Source organism: Pan troglodytes, chromosome 22, assembly GCF_028858775.2.
Source record: "Pan troglodytes isolate AG18354 chromosome 22, NHGRI_mPanTro3-v2.0_pri, whole genome shotgun sequence".
Taxonomy (NCBI): Eukaryota; Metazoa; Chordata; class Mammalia; order Primates; family Hominidae; genus Pan; species Pan troglodytes.
This window is the reverse complement of record NC_072420.2, coordinates 40,278,947-40,293,623: the sequence shown is the minus strand read 5'-3', so window position 1 is coordinate 40,293,623 and position 14,677 is coordinate 40,278,947. Positions and strand designations below refer to the sequence as shown.

Below are 14,677 nucleotides of genomic sequence, written 5' to 3'. Positions count from 1 at the left end.
AGTAGCTGGAATTACTGGTGTGTTACACCACACCTGGCTAATTTTTGCCTCTTTTCTGTAGAGATGGGGTTTTGCCGCATTGACCAGGCTGGTCTTGAACTCCTGGCCTCAGGTGATCTGCCCACCTTGGCCTCCCAAAGTACTGGGATTACAGGCATGAGCCACCACACCCAGCCTCCTCTCCCCCTTTTTATCATTAACAGTATGAATCTACAGTGAAGGGAGAGAATTAGGCCTACAGAGCTTCCCACTTTAGCCTGAAGTGAATGAGAAGCTGGCAGTATTTAGCATAGATGTATTTCAAAGAAGGAAATCCATAAAGCCATAATTAGCCCCTGAGCTGGAAGCCAGATGAAATTCCTTTAAAACAGAGATAAGGAACTAATTATCCTACTTTCATCTGAGGCAAAACACCAAGAAATAGGGTGAAGAGCAATAAGAAAAATTAATTAGAGGCAAAGTAAATATGGAAAAGGGAGATCGATGCAAAAAGGAGTGAGCTCTTCTCTTGAGGGCCAGGAAAACCCTGCCGCCCATTTCCCAAATTTCCTCCTGTTTTACAGACTCAACAACATGACTTAGAAAGGCTTGCGTGGTTTGTGCATTCTAGGGTGGTCTTCACGGAAGTCTGTACCCTGGCTGTTCAAAATGCATTTAGAAAAAAACCAAAAGCCACTAAACAGAGTCCAGGATCTCACGTGTGACAACTTGGGGAGACCCTGTCTGCACAGTTTTATAATGCAGGCCTTCTCGGAGCCTTTATTGTGAGCTGACAATTGATGTGCAAGAGGAGCATAGGGAATGCAATATTTCCCAAGCATCTGAAAATGAAACCCATTTTTCAAAGATTGTGTTGTAGGACTAGAGTTTCAAGAGCTCTGCTTTGGGTAATGGTGTTCTAAAGTAAAATAAATGCAAGGGAAATAAATCCATAAATGTGTGATACATGCGTTATTTCTGCCATTACCTAATACTCATTTGACAACATGAAATTTAAGTCCATGAACACAGATGAGGGGAAGCTTGTTGAGGCCTTTGGAGCCTGAGAAGTGAAAGTCTTTGCATTAACTTGAGTTTTTGACATCTGTGGAGCCAGGCCACACTGTCACCAAAGCCCAGAGGACGGAAAATAACTGCTATGCTAGGAAAGCAATGAGGAGTGTTTTAAGAAAAGCCAAATGTTCACATCACGTTTTTCAGGCACCAGATCCCTCTCTCCCTGAACCAGGAGATCTCCACACTTTATGCTTTGCCACACCCCCCAGAAGCAGCTGGGGAAGGACTGAGTTCACCATATGCCTTGTCTAAAGAAAAGCAAGAGGAAAGCGGGAAGCTCCAAATTTCCTTGCTCGGATGAGACCCAGCCACTGGCCCGTGGACTGGCACAGGCTAATAGAATGCACAAGCATGGGAACACCAGCCCAAGCCACTGCTGGCACCCACAGAGGGAGGCGCGGGCAGGCTTCTCCAGGCTACACTCCTGTGCACCCCCTCCAAGCTGGGGCCATGGCTCTGCCCCTCCCGGTGAAGTTCCCCAGTGCTCACCAAGGCTCACAAGACTGACAAGGGCAGGGCAAGGGGTGAAAAGCAGAGAAGGCAGGCAGATGCCTCAAGGGCCTTTCCACCAGCTTCCCCACCAACCCGCTGGACCTTCTATCACTGCCTTTCTGGGTGCACGGTGTCACTGTCCACTCGACACTCCCGTCAGAAGCTGCGGGTCTCCGATCTCACTCCCTCACAAATCTCAGTCACTTCTCCCTAAGCATGTCTTTTGGGTCCAGCAACCCCTTCCACCCCAGCCCAGGCTTCACTATTTCTGGCAGGCGCTTTGCAGCCACCCCATGCCTGGTCTCCCTCCTGAGCTCCACGTTAGAAGAATCTGATCTATTTAAATCAAATCCTTGCTTGAAAACCATGACTGTGCCTGGCCAGAGCCACACACACTAGAAAGCCCACTCATAGTCTGGCCCTGAGCTGCCCGCCCAGCCTTGCTGCTGACTGGGTGCTGCACGGCCCCTCCCACCAGCCGTGCTGACAGTCCACCGTTTGTGACACAGAACTCTGGCATTATTTATTTCTGTCCTGCCCACTCTTCCCTTCTGCAGGTCCCTAGGAAACTCCTGTTCAGCCATCAAAACCCACATCCCATGGCTCCTTCTCTCTCTCCCCCACTCCCAGTTAGTGGCTTCATCCTCAGGCATGTCTGTCCCTCCTTCTGCAGCAGCACACAGCACACTGCACTGTGGGGACCGCTGTCCTTTGGTCTGCATGCTGCTCATCGCATCTGGGGGAGAGGACCCGATATCGTTTGTTTTTACGTCCGCGAACTTCACATGTAAGTGTTAAGTCGCACAAGAGTGGATGCTGAAGCCGTCCTGGCCTGCCTGCTCCTCCTCTAGGAGCTGACCTTCTGCATCATGCTGGCTGAGGAGGGAGAAAAGAGGAAGAAGCAGCAGCTCTTCTTTTTTTGTGTGTAAGTTCTCTCTCCCATCGCTGAATACAACCAGCATCAGCCATTCGGGTTAAAATACGGAAGAGCTATGTTGAAACTAGAGTGATATTTGCAGAAGGAGTAGCACATTAGGCTGTGTGCTGAGACACAAGACAGGTCTGTCCCATGAGCAGGCAGTGTCTACGGCTGCAGCACTGCCAGGGACAGCAGCCTCCAGCCACAATAAAGCTCCAGGAGCCAGGGTGGGGGTAGTTTGGGGTGGGGAGGGTTGCTCCGTATTTGGAGGGTGGCATTTTTGTTTACTTTGCCACTTACTTTAATCTGTGGTCACAATGAAAGGACTTTAGGAAACGATCCTCTGAACTATTATTTCTTGCTTATCCACTAAATTACAATTAAAATTTCAACAATACATCCTCATTGGGAGCCTCGTGCAAACAAGTCAGGATCCCTCATATTACCCAAGTTCTACCTACAGAACTACAAACAGGACACGTTCATGTATTCCTATTGATGGTTGACAATAATTCCACTGTCAGCCATCAAAGAACTCCTTTGTGTAAGAAAGCGCAGTGCCATGCAGTTAGTGAATAAATTTCTGGAATAAATTGAACCACTAGAGTTAAATCAGTAAATTTAGAAAACTAGGAAACCCAATAAATGGGAAGGTAGAACTTTGCAGTGGACACAGGGATCTGTCACAGACAGAGAAGGTAAGGTAATTCACCCAGGCCTCAAAATAGGAACAGCAATGAACATTTTCCACATCAAAGATTTTAATCTTAAAAAAGGGATCATTAAAAAAGACACATCATTAATCTTATTTTATAGCATTAGAAAATGGCTTGTTTCACGCCTAGCTCTTCCCATCTCTAAATGAAGCACTATAAATTTTATGACGTCTATTTTTTTAGTGATAATAATACCTGTCCTGAGATGTTCAGCTTCCCACTGGTTGAAAAAAAAAAAAGGAAATGAAAGGAAAGAAAAAGTTGCTATTCAATAATTTACTCAGCCAATTCTTCCTTGTAGAGTTTTACAGGACAAGCCATCATTTCACAGTTTTCATGCCTGACCTGCCTCCAGAGCTCTTGAAAACTTTGGAACCAAGAATATTTTTATCAGCCATCCTCCAGACTCACCCACGGGTTACCTGACCCCACTAAATCCAAAATAAGGGTAAAAATCCCTGCTGCAAATTCCTCCTGGCTTTGCCATCTTGGCCAGTCATTCCACCAAACCGATTGTGCCTTGCAGATAAAAGTCGCAAGTGGCAGATGCAAACTGATTTCCTAATTGATCCCTTGGTTCAACCTGCATCTACAGGGAAGTTACTGTGTCTGGCACAGTGCTGGACACTGGGATACAAACAAAGGGTGCATCCTGGAGGTCCTTAAGAAGAAGCATTCCCAGACTGTAGAAGCCTCCCAGAAGAAGAAGGGGGAGAAGTGTGTGAATCATGACTCTGAAGAGCATGAAGAAAGATGTCACCGCAGCTGGGGTGGGTCTCCTCCCGGGTTTCCCAGCCCAGCTGCCTCACCTCTGGCCAGCAAGGTCCACTGCACACAGAGGTAACCACTGGGACAAGCAGCTGGAAACCTCAGCTTCTTTCCCTGTAGGCTCCAGGAGCTTCTAATTCATGTCTGTTGTCCACATGCTGAGGCTTCTATCCATCCCTCAACCCCCGCTGCACAGGAAACCCTTCCTGCCTCAGCTCTGGCATTGAGCCCCTGACTCTCCCATCCAGCTTCCAGCTCAGCCCGATATATGTCTCTCTGTGTCTCTGTTTATCACTGGTGAATCTTCAGTCTTGGGGCTACCCTATACCAGCTCAAGGCCCAGCTGAGCCAGCCTGGCCCCCAGCTTGCACTGTGGAGATGGGGACTTGGTCACAGAGATTAAAGTAGACACTGGGGGCAGAGAGGCCAGGGATGGAAGGGAACTTAAATAAGCCACAGGTAAGTGGATTCATTTGCTTGGGCTGCCATAAGACCCACAGACTGGGTAGCTTCACTAACAGGCATTTATCTGCCCACAGTTCTGGAGGCTAGAATTCTGCAATCGAGGGGTCAGCAGGGTGGATTTCTTCTGAGGCCTCTGTTAAATGGTAAACTGAGGCACCATAAAAGTTGAGATTTTATTTGTTAAAACCCCAGTCCAAACAGCTCCAAGCCAGAAGTGGTTGGGTACACTAATGAGCAAACACAGACAAAGCCAGTTAGGCCTCATAAGAGATGTAGATCTTGCTTGATTTCCAAACATAAGCAAAACTTAGCTTCAGCTGTTTCTTGTAAATGGCTACATTAAAGAACAAGGCCAGCCCATTAGCAGCCCCTGATTAACTTGTAGTTATATAACTAGGGACTTTTCAGCAGGAAAGACTAAATAAAACAGCTATACAATTGTAATCAATCAAATGTTTTCTTCTTACTTCCGTGTGCACCCTAGGTTTATCATAAGGTTAAATGTCATGGCAAATGTGAAAAAAGCCTTTTGGAAACTATGTGTGTAAATATCATTGCAGTCACCTTATAAAAAGGAAGTTTGAGGAGAAAAGGGAAAGCAGCACTCTCTTACGCCCCAGGCAAATCGTGGCTGAACCAAATACAACCCTGCGATGAGCATTCCTGGTGCCCCACAGCTTCCCGCAGATGGCAGATGGTCCATGCTGTGGGAAGAAGAGTCATGTGTGCATATATATGAGGCTGCCCTGACAGACCAGGCCAATCCTGCTTCCCGGTGACTGTGGCTTCCTTGTCTCTAGGAGGCCTCGGTTCAATTAACTTAGCAGATGTTTATGAGGCACTGAATATGTGTAGCCTAGAAGGTCCATGAGAGAATGAAGGGCCCTGGGTCTGATTTAGGCATCCCCGTATAGCTAGCACCTACGACACATCTGTGTGGCACCAACGTAGCCTCCCAATAAATATCTGATTGACAGCAGACTATCAGGCACTGGGCTAGGGACAAGGGTCAGAGTGCAGCAAAAGGCGACCATCGCGTAGATGCTAACCACTCACCACATGCACTTTGTTGAGATAGAAGCAAAATTCTCTAAGCACAGAGAAGAATGTGATTCATTCTGCTCTGTCATTAAGGGCAGGGAAGTGCTGCTCAGGGATGGCCGTGGAAGCTGGGCCTTCCAGGACAGGTGAGATCTTAACGTAATGGCGAGCTAAAGAACAGGTGTTCCCAGCAGCAGCAGCAGCACACAAGAAAGCATGCAAATGAGGACATGTGCGGGGGCAATGTTTCCTGTGGCTGCTGGAATAAACTGCGACTAACGTAGTTTAAAACAATACAAGCGTATTATCTTACACTTCCTAAGGGAGGTCAGAAATCTCACGGGCTCTGCTGGCTTCTGTGCTTCGTCTCTCAAGGCCAAAATCAAGATGTCATCAGTGCTGAGCTCTGGTGGAGGATCCACGTCCAGGCTCACTGGGGCTGCTGGCAGGATTCAGCTGTGTGGGGTTGTAGGAATGAAGTCCTTGTTTCCTTGCTGGCTGTTGGCCAGGGGCTGCCCTCAGCTTCTGGAGGCCGCCTGCCCTCCCTGGCTCATGGCCTATCTCATCCTGACAGCCAGCACCTGCGGGAAGTCCCTCTTGCATTGTGACTCTCTCCCGCCTCTTCCATTCTCTATGGCTTGTCTGCCTCCCTCTTTCATCTTTAAGAGTGCATGTGAGTATATTGGACCCACCTGAATCAGCCAGGCTAACCTCCCCATTTTAAGGTCTGCAGCCTTAATTCTACCTGCAAAGTCCCTTTTGCCATGTAATGTGCCATATTCACAGGTGTGAGGGATCGGAGGGCAGGTATATTGGGGGACCGTTATTCTGCCAACTACACAGGGCCTTATATGGTCTGGCTCTGTGTCCCCACTCAAATCTCATCTTGAATTGTAATCCGAATTGTAACCCCCACGTGTTGGGGGGAGGGACCTTGTGGGAGGTAATTAAATCATGGGGGCGGTTACCCTCATGCTGTTCTTGTGATAGTGAGTGAGTTCTCACGAGATCTGAAGGGTTTGCAAGGAGCTTTTCCCCCTTTTGCTCAGGACTCTCCTTCCGGCAGCCAAGTGAAGGATAAGTTTGCTTCCCCTTCCACAATGATTGTAAGTTTCTTGAGGCCTCCCCAGAACTGTGAGTCAATTAACCCTCTTTCCTTTATAAATCACCTAGTCTTGTGTATTTCTTCATAGCAGCATGAAAACGGATAATACAGGGCCCATGTACTAGAAGACAGAGGACATAGAGCAGAAAGTGATGTGGGAAGAGAAGGAGCTTGGGGCTTTAATGTGAAGGCCTTTTTTTTTTAATTGAGACGGAGTCTTACTCTGCCACCCAGGCTGGAGTGCAGTGGTAAGATCTTGGCTCACTGCAACCTCCGTGTCCCAGGTTCAAGCGATTCTCATGCCTCAGCCTCCCAAGTAGCTTGGACTACAGGCGTGCACCACCACACTGGCTAATTTTTGTATTTTTAGTAGAGACAGGGTTTTGTCATGTTGGCCAGGCTAGTCTTGAACTCCCGGCCTCAAGAGATTCTCCCACCTCAGCCTCCCAAAGTGCTGGGATTACAGGTGTGAGCCACCATTCCTGGCCACATAATGTGAAGATTTTTGAATGACTTTCTGAAGAATTAGAATGTGATCGTGCAGCCACTGAGAAAACCCCAAAAGACTTAAAGCCAGGGCGTGGCAGACTCTACATTTTACAAGAAAACACAAGTAAAGGATGGAGTCAATGTGTCTTTGGCCTGGTGTCACCTTCCACTGAGCAAAACTATTAGATCAGAGAAGCCAAGTTGACTCCCCTCAATCAGTGGCCCAAAGGAGAGATTGTCTCAGCATCTTAGTCTGCGTGGGCTGCCATAGCAAAATTCCACATGCTGGGTGACTTAAACAACAAGCATTTATTTTCTCACAGTTCTGAAGACTAAAGTCCAAGATCAAAGTGCTGGCAAATTTGGTTCCCAGCGAGGGCTCTCTTCCTGACTTTCAGACAGCCACATTCTTGCTGTGTCTTCACATGGCCTTTTACACAGTAGAAAGAGATAGAGGTCTCTCATGCCTCTTCCTCTTCTTCTGGGGACACCAATCCTATTAGATTAGAGTCTCATCTTTCTGATCTCATTTATATTTTATTACCCCCTTATAAGCCCTACCTCCAAATACAGTCACATTGGGGGTTAAGGCTTCAACATAAGAATTTGGGGCAGAGAGCACAAGTCAGTCCCTAACACTCAGGTTTCTCGATGGAGGATTCAGGAAGTATGAACAAGACCCAAATTCTAACCCTTCATGCCTCAAAGGTCTCTGGCCGTGGCTGACATTAAAATACATCAGTGCACTTAGGGAAAAGAGTGAAAAATCTTATTTCATTTCTTTAATATTTACTTCTTGCCTTCCTTTTGCTCTAGCCTTATTTCCTTGGTGTGGCAATTTATGGCTATTGAATCTTAAAAGAAAAAAGAAAACACAATTTTTATTGAGAACTCATGTATGCTGAGTATACATTAGTCAGAAGAAAATCTTGATGGGAAATTAGAGGAAAGAAAATCTTCCCACTTACAGCAGCACTTGCCAACTCATTATCAAAATGGATGTTGTGCTTTGTCTCGGCTGGCTCCAACTAGCTGCAGTATGAGTATCTGGGACCTGGGATGTCAGAACCCATTGGACTTCACAGAAGACAATTTCCTGAACAATGAGCAGTGGGAATTATTTTGACAGACTGCATAAAGACCCATGGAATAATTTCATCCTGTCTAGAAGACAAAAGTCAATGCTTAATTAGCATAATCACTGTGAACTTCCCCATTCCAGCAGTTAAAACCCCCAGAGTTTTCTATTCGGCAAACTAGTTGTATTATCCAACGTCCTCCAGAGAAACAGAAACAATAGGCTATGAAAAGAATGAGAGAGACAGATTTTAAGGATTGATTCACACAGTTTTAGGGGCTGGCAAGTCCAAAATCTGCAGGGTTGGCCATCAAGAGTAGAGACCCAGGAAAGAGTTGTATTGAAAGGCAGTCTGGGCCAGGCATGGTGGCTCATGCCTGTAATTCCAGCACTTTGGAAGGCTAAGGTGGGAAGGTCACTTGAGCTCAGGAGTTTGACACCAGCCTGGGCAACATAGCAAGACCCCAGCTCTACAAAAAAAATTAAAAATTAGCTGGACATGGTGGCACATGCCTGTAGTCCCAGCTACTCAGGGGACTGAGGTGGGAGGATCGCTTTAGCCCAGAAGGTTAGGAGGCTCCAGTGAGCCATGATCACACCACTGCACTCCAGCCTAGAGGACAGAGCAAGACCCTGTCTCAAAAAACAAACAAACAAACAAACAAGTAAATAAAAGCAATCTGGCAGCAGAATTTCTTCTTGCTCAGGGGAGGTCAGTCTTTTTCTCTTAAGGCCTTCAGCTGACTGGAGGAGGCCCACCCACATTATGGAGTCTGCTTAACTCTAAATCTGTTGACCTAAATGTTAATGACATCTAAAAAATATCTTTATATTGTTGAAACAAAGAACAGGGCACCATGACCTAGGCAAGTAGACACATAAAATTAATCATTACACCACTCAGTAAATTTCTTCACTGGCATATGTTCCTTTCCCTGTCAAAATAATAAAGATGGCTTTGTATTATTTAGCACCGGTGGTCTTTGTTTTATTCTTGGACGGTCTGGTGAGTCCACTGAGATTGTCCAGCTGGAACCTGTAAAGCAGAAAGGCACAGCTCCTGGAACCCTCAAGTGCTGAGGCTTGGTCTTCCAACTCTCCTGCAGCCTGGGTGCCTTGCAGAGGCAACTGAGCTCAGAGTGCTCCTGGATTTCTCACTGAAACTGCAATTTGTTTTGTTGAAGCTAAGCTGTCCAAGTACCATAGCTCATGCCTTGTGTTGTAACTGATCAGTAGTCTCCTGTGAGACTTTATTTTTTATGTTTTTTTAATTTTGTATTTCCATTGGTTATCGGGGAACAGGTGGTGTTCGGTTACATAAGTACGTTCTTTAGTGGTGATTTGTGAGATTTTGGTGTACCCATCACCCAAGCAGTATATACTACATCCACTCTAGAGTTTTGTCCTCTGAGGTTCCAGTCTCAGTTTGTTTTTGTTGTGTCTGTGATATGTCAGAAGATGAAAAATTGCCACCTTTCCCAGGACTTGGGCTGTAGAGGGAAATTCTTCTATGTCCCTGATGTGCTCAGCCTAGAACAGCTGAGCTTGAAATGGTTAATGCCACCCCCACCACTCCTTAAGAAACTCTTTCAATTCTGCAATGACCATTATCTGCAAACTCTAGAATTATCTAGTTCAGACAGATAGAGTTAACACTAAATAGAAGAAAATTAATACATCAGATTACAAAGTTTCTTGTAATAAATGCTTTATACAGACTTGTAAGCACTTATATAAATTTTAAATAGAATAAATCCAAAAGGAAAAAATATGAACTCCTAATGCTTCAAATGTTTTGGTTCTTTTAAGTAAAACATTCTTATTGAGACTGCAGTTCTGAAAGCAAAAAGAAAGGTTTAGCCAGAGTTGATTTAATAGCCTTGGCTAATCATATTTGGGTCATAAGAAGGGTCACAGCTGAATCACCACTGTTAACAATTTAAAGAGAGAGAGTTATACACACATATCTGTATAGACAGAAATTTCTCAAACAAACAATGTTTAATCAAGATGAATCATTCAAAATTAGACCATTTTGAGGCCAGATATGGTGGCTTACACCTGTGATCCCAGAACTTTGGGAGGCCAAGGAGGATCACTTGAGGCCAGGAGTTCAACGTCAGATTAGGCAATATAGTGAGACCTTGTCTCTGCAAAAAATTAGCCAGGCAAGTTGGCATATGCCTATAATCCCAGCTACACGGGATGCTGAGACAGGAGGATCCATCGAGCACAGGAGTGCAAGGCTGCAGTGAGTAATGATCGCACCACTGTACTCCAGCCTGGGCAATACAGCAAGACTCTGTCTCAAAAAAAAATTAAACCACTTTGATAATCTGCCTTCTCTTTGATTTAATAACAGTATAAAAACAATAGTAGTATAATATTCTAATTTATGTACATGTAGTTTATTTACTTCCTCATAGAAAGCTTAATCTGAACTTCTTAAATTCCCTATATTAATTTCCCCTGATCTTAAACTAACGTTGCTTTTATACATTTTAAGATTAAAAAAATGTGTTCAACTAAATTGAATTTGGGCCAGGTATGGTGACTCATGACTGTAATCCCAACACTTTGGGAGGCCAAGGCAGGAGGATCACTTGAGCCCAGGAGTTTCAGACCAGCCTGGGCAATACAGTAAGACCCCATCTCTACAGGGGAAAAAAAATCAAAAAAATTAACTGAGTGTGGTGGCTCAGGCCCATGGTCCCAGCTACTCGGGGAGCTGAGGTGGGAGGATCACTTGAGCCCAGGAGGTCAAGGCTACAGTGAGCCATGATTGCGCCTCTGCACTCTAGCCTGGGTAACAGAGTGAGACTCTGTCTCAAAAAACTAAATCATAAATTGAATTTGAATAGATATTTCTATAAGAGGGATTAATTCTTATAACTGTTTTCCAGAGTGTCTGCACCATTTTACATTCCCACAACAACACGTGAGTGACCCCGTGTCCCCACATCATTGTAGGCATTTGGTGGTGTTATTTTATTTTGGCCATTGTGATAGGTGTGTTGTGATAGCCCACTGTGAATTTCCAGAAAAGCTAATGAGCACCTTTTCATGTGTTTATTTACCATCTGAATATCCTCTTCAGTGAAATGTCTCTTTATACCATTGATCCATTTCTAATTCAGTTGCTTATGTGTGTTTTCAGAGTTCTTTATATAAATATGCATATGTATGTACACATATATAATATACTAGGATTTTAACTTCATGTACATTAGTTATTTGTCAGATATGTGGCTTTAAAATATTCTCTTCCTGTGTGTAGCTTGTCTTTTCACCCTCTTAACAGGGCCTTTCACTGAGGGAAAGTTTTTAATTTTGACAAAGTCCAGTTTACCAATTTTTCCATTTATGGATTGTGCCTTTGGTGTCAAGTCCAAGAATACTCTGCCTAGCCTTAGATTTCAAAGACTTTCTCCTATATTTCTTTCTAAATGTTTTAGAGTTTTACAGTTTTACATTTTACATTTAAAGCCACAATCCATTTTGAGTTAATTTTTAAATAAATTGTGAGTCTTAAACCAAGCCTTACTTTTGTACCTATCGATGTCCAATTGTTTAAACTGCTTACCTAAATGACGATCTTTCTTTCATTCATTGAATTGCTTGTGCATCTTTGTCAAAAATCAATAAGTCATGTTGTTTATGTACCACACTTTCTTGTACATATACACCATGGAATACAGCCATAAAAAAGAATGAGATCATGTTTGCAGGGACATGGATGGGGCTGGAGGCCATTATCCTTAGCAAACTAACACAGGAACAGAAAACCAGATAGATGCTGCATGTTCTCACTTTTGTAAGTGGGAGCTAAATGATGAGAACACACGGACATATAGAGGGGAACAACAGACACTGGGGCCTTTCAGAGAATGGAGGTTGGGAGGAAGGAGAGGATCAGGAAAAATAACTAATGGGTACTAGGCTTAATTCGTGCGTGATGAAATAATCTGTACAACAAAACTCCATGACACAAATGTACCTATGTAATAAACCTGCACTTGTACTCCTGAATTTAAAAGTTAAAAAAAAAAAATCCATACCCCATACTTGTGTGGGTCTATTTCTGGGTTATCTATTCTATTCCCATTGATCTATGTGTCTACCCCTGTCCTAATAATATACTCTCTTGATTACCATAGCTATAAAATAAATCTTGAAATTGGATAGACTGGCTCTTCCTACTTTATTCTTTTTTTTTTTTTTTTTTTTTCTGACGCAGCGTCTCACTCTGTCGCCCAGGCTGGTGTACAGTGGCACGATCTCAGCTCACTGCAGCCTCGACCTCCCAGGCTCAGCTGGGACTACAGACACGTGCCACTGTGCCCAGCTAAGTTTTGTATTTTTTGTAGAGACAAGGTTTCACCTTATTTGCCAAGGCTGATCTCAAACTCCTGGATTCATGCAATCCACCCTCCTCTGCCTCCCAAAGTGCTGGGATTACAGGCATGAGCCACCACCCCCGGCCCTACTTTATTCTTTTTCAAAATTGTTTTGGCATTATAATTCCTTTGCCTTTCCAAATAAACTTTAGAATACTCTATATTTTCTTTCTATTTGTTTTTGGCTTAATATATTTGTTTAGTTTCTTAAGGCGGAAGCTTAGACTGATTTGAGACCTTTTATTCTCTGTAATAAAAGCACTTAATGCTTTAAAATTTCCTCTAACTACAGCTTTATCAGAATTCTACAAATTTTAATAGATTTTGTTTCTTTCTACACTCAGTTCAAGCAAAATTGTCTAATTTCCCTTGTCACTCCCTCTTTGACTTATGGATTATTTATAATTTCCAAGTATTAAAGGATTTTCTAGATATCTTTCTGTATGGATCTCTGGCTTAATTCTCTTATGGTCAGAGAATACTTTTCAACATTTCAGTTATTTTAAATGTGTTAAGGTTTGTTCTATGGGCCAGAATATGGTCTATCTTGTTCAATGCTGTGTGTATGTTTGGAAACCATATGTATTCTGCTGCTGTAGGGTGGAATGTTTTATAAATGTCAATTACATCAAATTGGTTCATAATGTCATTCAAGCCGTCTATAGTTTGTTGACTTATTTGCTCTCTCAGTTACTACGAGAGGAATGTTGAAGTGTCCAAGCAGAATCATAGATTTGTCTATGTCTACTTTTAACTCTATCCATTTTAGCTTCATATTTTAAAATTTAGATGTATACACATTTAGATGATTCTTCTTCTTGGTAAGCTGACCATTTTATCATTGTCAAATGCCCCGCTTTATTCCTGGTAAGTTTTGTATGCTCTGAAGTCTAGTTTGTGTGATGTTAATGTAGTCACTCCAGGTTACCACTGATTGATACTTTCATCCTTTTATTTTTAACCTGTCATTATAATTAGAAATTGATTTTTTTGTACTCAGCATATAATTAGGTCTTGTTTTCTTGTCCCAACTGACAATCTCTGATTTTTAATTTGTATTTTTAGACCACTTGTATTTCACATAATTATTAATATGGTCAGGTAAGTCTTCCATGTTATTTGTTTTCTGTTCATTTCTTTGTTTTTTATTCCAGTGTTTCTGCCTCCCAGGCTTCAATGTGTTTAGATTTCCATTTTAATTCATCTATAGGCTTTTTAACAACATCACATAGTACTTTGATTTTTAGTCGTCATTCTAGGGCTTACAATATAAATGAATACATATATATATTATATATAAATGTGTGTATATATGTATATGTATAGACCCTATGTATATTTCACAGTCTACCTGGAATTCATATTTTATACTACTTCAAGTAAAATGTAGAAGACTTACAACCATATAGGTTCTTTTGCCTTTCTCACTTTTTATTATAGTTATAATATGTATCATTTCTTCACATATTAAAAACTCTACCAGTGTTATAATTTTTGCTTTTAACAGCCATATATATTTTTATATACCTAAAAACAAAAAATCATCTTACTATGTCTACCCAGATATTTACCATTTCTGTTGCTCTTCTTTCACTCCTGAAGTTTTTTGTTTTTTTATTTTATTTTATTTTATTTATTTATTTATTTTGAGATGGAGTCTCACTCCGTCACCAAGATGGAGTGCATGCAGTAGCACTATCTAGGCTCCCTGCAACCTCTGCCTCCTGGGTTCCAGTGATTCTCCTGCCTCAGCCTCCTGAGTAGCTGGAATTACAGGCATGTACCACCATGCCCAGCTAATTTTTGTATTTTTAGTGGAGACGGGGTTTCACCAGGTTGGCCAGGATGGTCTCGATCTCTTCACCTCGTGATCCTCCCACCTCAGCCTCCCAAAGTGCTGGGATTACAGGCATGAGCCACCAGGCCCGGCCCACTCCTGAAGTTTTAAGTATCCCTCTGATATCATTTTTTCTCAGCCTGAAGAATTTCCCTTAGCATTTCTTTTAGAGCAGGTATGCTGGTGACAAACTCTTTAGTTTTCATTTATCTGATAATTCCTTAATTTGCCATCAATCCTGAAGAATATTTTCACTAGCTATCAAATTCTGGGTTGACTGTTTTTTTCTTTTGGCACTTTAATGACGTCATTCC

At 43.0% G+C, this 14,677-nt stretch overlaps 1 protein-coding gene across 1 annotated transcript in view; it reads right to left on the bottom strand.

Annotated features, from left to right (window-relative positions):
- The window catches only part of IGSF5 (immunoglobulin superfamily member 5), a 246,295-nt gene that overhangs the window by 198,975 nt on the left and 32,643 nt on the right, over window positions 1-14,677 (bottom strand). The gene's annotated exons all lie outside the window — the stretch shown is intronic.